The sequence below is a fragment of the Oncorhynchus masou genome, unplaced genomic scaffold (assembly GCF_036934945.1).
Source record: "Oncorhynchus masou masou isolate Uvic2021 unplaced genomic scaffold, UVic_Omas_1.1 unplaced_scaffold_1023, whole genome shotgun sequence".
Lineage (NCBI taxonomy): Eukaryota > Metazoa > Chordata > Actinopteri > Salmoniformes > Salmonidae > Oncorhynchus > Oncorhynchus masou.
In genome coordinates, this window is record NW_026999918.1 from 234,903 (window position 1) to 243,331 (window position 8,429).

Sequence of the window (8,429 nt, forward strand, 5' to 3'; positions counted from 1 at the left end):
ACAATCAATAATACAGTATAAACAAGTCTATATACGATGTGAGCAAATGAGGTGAGATAAGGGAGGTAAAGGCAAAAAGGCCAAGGTGGCAGCAAATACAATATAGCAAGTAAAACACTGGAATGGTAGATTTGCAATGGAAAAATGTGCAAAGTAGAAATTAAAAATAATGGGGTGCAAAGGAGCAAAATAAATAAATAAATAAAATACAATCGGTGATCTGCTCTGACAGTTAGTGCTTAAAGCTAGTGAGGGAGATAAGTGTTTCCAGTTTCAGAGATTTTTGTAGTTCGCTCCAGTCATTGGCAGAGAACTGGAAGGAGAGGCGGCCAAAGAAAGAATTGGTTTTGGGGTGACGAGAGATATACCTGCTGAGCGTAGCTACAGGTGGGAGATGCTATGGTGACCAGCGAGCTGAGATAAGGGGGGACTTTACCTAGCAGGGTCTTGTAGATGACATGGAGCCAATGGGTTTGGAGACGAGCGAAGCTTAGGGCAAACCAACGAGACCGTAGAGGACGCAATGGTGGGTAGTATAGCGGCTTTGGTGACAAAACGGATTGCACTGTGATAGACTGCATCCAATTTGTTGAGTAGGGTATTGGAGGCTATTTTGTAAATGACATCGCCAAAGTCGAGGATTGGTAGGATGGTCAGTTTTACAAGGGTATGTTTGGCAGCATGAGTGAAGGATGCTTTGTTGCGAAATAGGAAGCCTATTAATTCTAGATTTAACTTTGGATTGGAGATGTTTGATATGGGTCTGGAAGGAGAGTTTACAGTCTAACCAGACACCTAAGTATTTGTAGTTGTCCACGTATTCTAAGTCAGAGCCGTCCAGAGTAGTGATGTTGGACAGGCGGGCAGGTGCAGGTAGTTATCGGTTGAAGAGCATGCATTTAGTTTTGCTTGTATTTAAGGGGCAATTGGAGGCCACGGAAGGAGAGTTGTATGGCATTGAAGCTTGCCTGGAGTGTTGTTAACACAGTGTCCAAAGAAGGGCCAGAAGTAAACAGAATCGTGTCGTCTGCGTAGAGGTGGATTCAGAGACTCACCAGCAGCAAGAGCGACCTCATTGTTGTATACAGAGAAGAGAGTCGGTCCAAGAATTGAACCCTGTGGCACCCTCATAGAGACTGCCAGAGGTCCGGAGAGCAGACCCTCCGATTTGACACACTGAACTCTATCAGAGAAGTAGTTGGTGAACCAGGCGAGGCAATCATTTGAGAAACCAAGGCTGTCGAGTCTGCCGATGAGGATGTGGTGATTGACAGAGTCGAAAGCCTTGGCCAGATCAATGAATAGGGCTGCACAGTAATGTTTCTTATCGATGGCGGTTAAGATATCGTTTAGGACCTTGAGCGTGGCTGAGGTGCACCCATGACCAGCTCTGAAACCAGATTGCATAGCAGAGAAGGTATGGTGAGATTCGAAATGGTCGGTAATCTGTTTGTTGACTTGGCTTTCGAAGACCTTAGAAAGGCATGGTAGGATAGATATAGGTCTGTAGCAGTTTGGGTCAAGAGTGTCCCCCCCCTTTGAAGAGGGGGATGACCGCAGCTGCTTTCCAATCTTTGGGAATCTCAGATGACACGAAAGAGAGGTTGAACAGGCTAGTAATAGGGTTGGCAACAATTTCGGCAGATCATTTTTAGAAAGAAAGGGTCCAGATTGTCTAGCCCGGCTGATTTGTAGGGGTCCAGATTTTGCAGCTCTTTCAGAACATCAGCTGAACGGATTTGGGAGAAGGAGAAATGGGGAAGGTTTGGGCGAGTTGCTGCGGGGGGTGCAGTGCTGTTGACCGGGGTAGGAGTAGCCAGGTGGAAAGCATGGCCAGCTGTAGAAAAATGCTTATTGAAATTCTCAATTATGGTGGAATTATCATTGGTGACAGTGTTTCCTATCTTCAGTGCAGTGGGCAGCTGGGAGGAGGTGTTCTTATTCTCCATGGACTTTACAGTGTCCCAGAACTTTTTTGAGTTTGTGTTGCAGGAAGCAAAAAAAAGCTAACCTTGGCTTTTCTAACTGCCCGTAAAATGTAAAATGTGGACAGTGGATTAATAGTTTGTAATGGGACCTGGGCTGTGTATTTACATCCAACGGCCACACAGGGGCGGTATTGGGATCTGAAAAGAAACGTGTGGATGACCAAGTCGTCACACTACAATTAGTCCGAGCTGAACTAAGTTATAAATACAGTATGTCTTGATAAATAACACAAATCTGTATTGATTGTTCTCATGTATATTTGTGGGTGTTTGTGTCTTACGTTTGTCTTATAAATGTTAATAAATACACAGACGACCTTGTTCATTAGTGTGAGGATTTTATTGGTTTGTGATGATTCAAGTTAAAACCAAGCAGCTGCAGGGATCATCTCAACAGACAGTAAAGATTCTATTTTGGAATGACTGGACAGCAGAACACCCAGAGGAACAGAATGAGAGTATAGTTCTAGAGAACACCAGCTAGAGTTCTACATTCTAGGAGAATTCCAGCCACCAGTGTGCAGGATCCAGACATGACATCATGCCATGGATTTAATACCCCTGGTGTTTAACTTTAACAAGACATGTACCTCTAATGCATCCATAGTATTTCTATCTCTGTTATCTGGTGGAAATGGGTTTCTGAGTCCTACTCAAACCAAGCATGAGACTGAGACCAGGATTCAATCCCAGCGCTTTGTCAGCTATGTGCCATTTTAAAGGTCATTTCTGATTGAACTGAACATTCATTGTGTGTGTGACTGTTTGAGGTTGTGGACAGGTGTCTTTTCTACTGATAACAAGTTCAAACAGTTGCTATTAATACAGGTAACGAGTGGAGGACAGAGGAGCCTCTCAAAGAAGAAGTTACAGGTCTGTGAGAACCAGAAATCTTGCTTGTTTGTAGGTGACCAAATACTTATTTTCCACCATCATTTGCAAATAAATTAATAAAAAATCATACAATGTGATTTTCTGGATTTTTTTAAATAATTTTGTCTGTCATAGTTGAAGTGGACCTATGATGAAAATTACAGGCCTCTCGTCTTTTTAATTGGGAGAACTTGCACAATTGGTGGCTGACTAAATACTTGTTTGCCCCACTGTATATGGTAGGGTTCTCCAGGGAAGGGTAGGGTGCCCTAGGGTAGGGTGGGGTGCTCTAGGGTAATACAGGGTGGGGTGCTCCAGCATTCGGTCACGTTGTTGGACTCTACAGAGAGGTGGCGGTGGTGTTGCTAAGGGTGTTGCTACGGTGCTCCAGCCTCAGTTTGATTGGTCGCTTTGGCATCAGAAAACCCTGGTTGTCAATCTCCAAAGGGATCTATAGAGAATAACAGACCATGTTAAAACAGGTGGTGACCATGTTAAAACAGGGCCATGTTAAAACAGGTGCTGACCACGTTAAAACAGGTCCATGTTAAAACAGGAGGTGACCATGTTAAAACAGGTGCTGACCATGTTAAAACAGGTCCATGGTAAAACAGGTGGTGACCATGTTAAAACAGGCGGTGACCATGTTAAAACAGGTGGTGACCATGTTAAAACAGGTGGTGACCATGTTGAACAGGAGGTGACCATGTTGAACAGGTGGTGACCATGTTGAACAGGTGGTGACCATGTTGAACAGGTGGTGACCATGTTGAACAGGTGGTGACCGTGTTGAGCAGGTGGTGACCATGTTGAACAGGTGGTGACCATGTTGAACACGAGGTGACCATGTTAAAACAGGTCCATGTTAAAACAGGAGGTGACCATGTTGAACAGGTGGTGACCATGTTGAACAGGTGGTGACCATGTTGAACAGGTGGTGACCATGTTGAACAGGAGGTGACCATGTTGAACAGGAGGTGACCATGTTGAACAAGAGGTGACCATGTTAAAACAGGTGGTGACCATGTTGAACAGGTGGTGACCATGTTGAACAGGTGGTGACCATGTTGAACAGGTGGTGACCATGTTGAACAGGAGGTGACCATGTTGAACAGGAGGTGACCATGTTATAACAGGTCCATGTTAAAACAGGTGGTGACCATGTTAAAACAGGTGGTGACCATGTTAAAACAGGTGGTGACCATGTTAAAACAGGTGGTGACCATGTTAAAACAGGTGGTGACCATGCTAAAACAGGTGGCGACCATGCTAAAACAGGTGGTGACCATGTTAAAACAGGTCCATGTTAAAACAGGTGCTGACCATGCTGAAACAGATACTGATGTTTGATGATGTCATATTCTGTCTGCTCAGGTGAGCGTCTCACCTCGGTCTCGTCGCAGACGGAGAAAGTGAAACTCTGGAGGAGCTCAACCATGGCCAGTTTGATCATGATCATGGCGAATCGCATCCCGATACAGTTCCTGGGCCCCGCCCCAAACGGCATGTACGTGTATGGATCAATAGGCTCCTTGTTCTCCTTACTGAACCTGGACAGGGGGAGGGCAGACACATTACACATTGTATTGTAGTTGATTTGTGGTTGTGGTCCAGACACATTAAACATTGTGTTGTAGTTGATTTGTGGTGGGGGTTCAGACACATTAAACATTGTGTGGTAGTTGATTTGTGGTTAAGTTGTGTTATGGTTGTACTGTGGTTGTATTAAGGTTGTGTTATGGTTGTGCTGTGGTTACGGTGCGGTCCAGTACCTCTCTGGTTTGAACTCCTCAGGGTTGGACCAGATCTCTGGGTCACGGTGGAGGGTCCACGTGGGAACCAGGACAACGCAGTCTTTGGGGATGACGATGCCGTTAATCTCCACCGTCTTCTTGGCGACCCTCTCCAGTCGAGGGCGATGGGGTACAGTCTCATAGACTCGTTCAACACACAGTCCAAATAGTCCATCTGCATCAGAGCTTCGTACTGGATTGGAGCCTGCACCGAGGTTACATACACATCAAAACCTCACCACATCTGTTGGAGAACACAGTATCTATCTCCTCCTGCAGTTTGGTCATGGTGTGGAGGTTACCTTGTTGGGGAACACAGTATCTATCTCCTCCTGCAGTTTGGTCATGGTGTGGTCATGGTGTGGGGGTTGGTTGCCAGGTTATAGGCCAGGAAACTCATAGTACTGCTGCTGGTCTCGTAGCCACCGAAGATGAAGATCATGGCCTGAGACAAGATCTCATGATCAGTCAGTCCTGCGGAGGGAGAGAGAGGAGAGGAGGGAATAGGAGAGAGAATATGTTTGTAACACGTGATTGTTTGTAACAGTAGATTACAGGTGTGTGTTTGTGACAGTAGTTTACAGTTGTGTGTTTGTAACAGTAGTTTACAGGTGTGTGTTTGTAACAGTAGTTTACAGGTGTGTGTTTGTATCAGTAGATTACAGGTGTGTGTTTGAAACAGTAGTTTACAGGTGTGTGTTTGTAACAGTAGTTTACAGGTGTGTGTTTGTAACAGTAGTTTACAGGTGTGTGTCTTTGTAATAGTAGTTTACAGGTGTGTGTTTGTAACAGGTGTGTGTTTGTAACAGTAGATTACAGGTGTGTGTTTGTAACAGTAGTTTACAGGTGTGTGTTTGTAACAGTAGTTTACAGGTGTGTGTTTGTAACAGTAGTTTACAGGTGTGTGCTTTGTAATAGTAGTTTACAGGTGTGTGTTTGTAACAGTAGTTTACAGGTGTGTCTTTGTAATAGTAGTTTACAGGTGTGTGTTTGTAACTGGTGTGTGTTTGTAACAGTAGATTACAGGTGTTTGTTTGTAACACTAGTTTACAGGTGTGTGTTTGTAACAGTAGTTTACAGGTGTGTGTTTGTAACAGGTGTGTGTTTATAACAGTAGTTTACAGGTGTGTGTTTGTAACAGGTGTGTGTTTGTAACAGTAGTTTACAGGTGTGTGTTTGTAACAGGTGTGTGTTTATAACAGGAGTTTACAGGTGTGTGTTTGTAACAGTAGTTTACAGGTGTGTGTTTGTAATAGTAGTTTGCAGGTGTGTGTTTGTAATAGTAGTTTGCAGGTGTGTGTTTGTAACAGTATTTTACAGGTGTGTGTTTGTAACAGTAGTTTACAGGTGATTGTTTGTAACAGTAGTTTACAGGTGTGTGTTTGTAACAGTAGTTTACAGGTGTGTGTTTGTAACAGTAGTTTACAGGTGTGTGTTTGTAACAGTAGTTTACAGGTGTGTGTTTGTAACAGTAGTTTACAGGTGTGTGTTTGTAACAGTAGTTTACAGGTGTGTGTTTGTAACAGTAGTTTACAGGTGTGTGTTTGTAACAGTAGATTACAGGTGTGTGTTTGTAACAGTAGTTTACAGGTGTGTGTTTGTAACAGTAGTTTACAGGTGTGTGTTTGTAACAGTAGTTTACAGGTGTGTGCTTTGTAATAGTAGTTTACAGGTGTGTGTTTGTAACAGGTGTGTGTTTGTAACAGTAGATTACAGGTGTGTGTTTGTAACAGTAGTTTACAGGTGTGTGTTTGTAACAGTAGTTTACAGGTGTGTGTTTGTAACAGTAGTTTACAGGTGTGTGTTTGTAACAGTAGTTTACAGGTGTGTGTTTGTAACAGTAGTTTACAGGTGTGTGTTTGTAACAGTAGTTTACAGGTGTGTGTTTGTAACAGTAGTTTACAGGTGTGTGTTTGTAACAGTAGTTTACAGGTGTGTGTTTGTAATAGTAGTTTACAGGTGTGTGTTTGTAACAGTAGTTTACAGGTGTGTGTTTGTAACAGTAGTTTACAGGTGTGTGTTTGTAACAGTAGTTTACAGGTGTGTGTTTGTAACAGTAGTTTACAGGTGTGTGTTTGTAACAGTAGTTTACAGGTGTGTGTTTGTAACAGTAGTTTACAGGTGTGTGTTTGTAACAGTAGTTTACAGGTGTGTGTTTGTAACAGTAGTTTACAGGTGTGTGTTTGTAACAGTAGTTTACAGGTGTGTGTTTGTAACAGTAGTTTACAGGTGTGTGTTTGTAACAGTAGTTTACAGGTGTGTGTTTGTAACAGTAGTTTACAGGTGTGTGTTTGTAACAGTAGTTTACAGGTGTGTGTTTGTAACAGTAGTTTACAGGTGTGTGTTTGTAACAGTAGTTTACAGGTGTGTGTTTGTAACAGTAGTTTACAGGTGTGTGTTTGTAACAGTAGTTTACAGGTGTGTGTTTGTAACAGTAGTTTACAGGTGTGTGTTTGTAACAGTAGTTTACAGGTGTGTGTTTGTAACAGTAGATTACAGGTGTGTGTTTGTAACAGTAGTTTACAGGTGTGTGTTTGTAACAGTAGTTTACAGGTGTGTGTTTGTAACAGTAGTTTACAGGTGTGTGTCTTTGTAATAGTAGTTTACAGGTGTGTGTTTGTAACAGTAGTTTACAGGTGTGTCTTTGTAACAGTAGTTTACAGGTGTGTGTTTGTAACAGTAGTTTACAGGTGTGTGTTTGTAACAGTAGTTTACAGGTGTGTCTTTGTAACAGTAGTTTACAGGTGTGTGTTTGTAACAGTAGTTTACAGGTGTGTGTTTGTAACAGTAGTTTACAGGTGTGTGTTTGTAACAGTAGTTTACAGGTGTGTGTTTGTAACAGTAGTTTACAGGTGTGTGTTTGTAACAGTAGTTTACAGGTGTGTGTTTGTAACAGTAGTTTACAGGTGTGTGTTTGTAACAGTAGTTTACAGGTGTGTGTTTGTAACAGTAGTTTACAGGTGTGTGTTTGTAACAGTAGTTTACAGGTGTGTGTTTGTAACAGTAGTTTACAGGTGTGTGTTTGTAACAGTAGATTACAGGTGTGTGTTTGTAACAGTAGTTTACAGGTGTGTGTTGTAACAGTAGTTTACAGGTGTGTGTTTGTAACAGTAGTTTACAGGTGTGTGTCTTTGTAACAGTAGTTTACAGGTGTGTGTTTGTTATACAGGTGTGTGTTTGTAACAGTAGATTACAGGTGTGTGTTTGTAACAGTAGTTTACAGGTGTGTGTTTGTAACAGTAGTTTACAGGTGTGTGTTTGTAACAGTAGATTACAGGTGTGTGTTTGTAACAGTAGTTTACAGGTGTGTGTTTGTAACAGTAGTTTACAGGTGTGTCTTTGTAATAGTAGTTTACAGGTGTGTGTTTGTAACAGTAGTTTACAGGTGTGTCTTTGTAACAGTAGTTTACAGGTGTGTCTTTGTAATAGTAGTTTACAGGTGTGTGTTTGTAACAGTAGTTTACAGGTGTGTGTTTGTAATAGTAGTTTACAGGTGTGTGTTTGTAACAGTAGTTTACAGGTGTGTCTTTGTAACAGTAGTTTACAGGTGTGTGCTTTGTAATAGTAGTTTACAGGTGTGTGTTTGTAACAGTAGTTTACAGGTGTGTGTTTGTAACAGTAGTTTACAGGTGTGTGTCTTTGTAATAGTAGTTTACAGGTGTGTGTTTGTAACAGTAGTTTACAGGTGTGTCTTTGTAACAGTAGTTTACAGGTGTGTCTTTGTAATAGTAGTTTACAGGTGTGTGTTTGTAACAGGTGTGTGTTTGTAACAGTA

The 8,429-nt window shown here is 42.1% G+C and overlaps 1 pseudogene; it reads right to left on the reverse strand.

Annotated features, from left to right (window-relative positions):
* Window positions 1-2,306: 2,306 nt before the first annotated feature.
* On the reverse strand, window positions 2,307-5,198 carry LOC135528706 (cytochrome P450 3A27-like; annotated as a pseudogene).
* Between the last annotated feature and the right edge of the window lie 3,231 nt (window positions 5,199-8,429).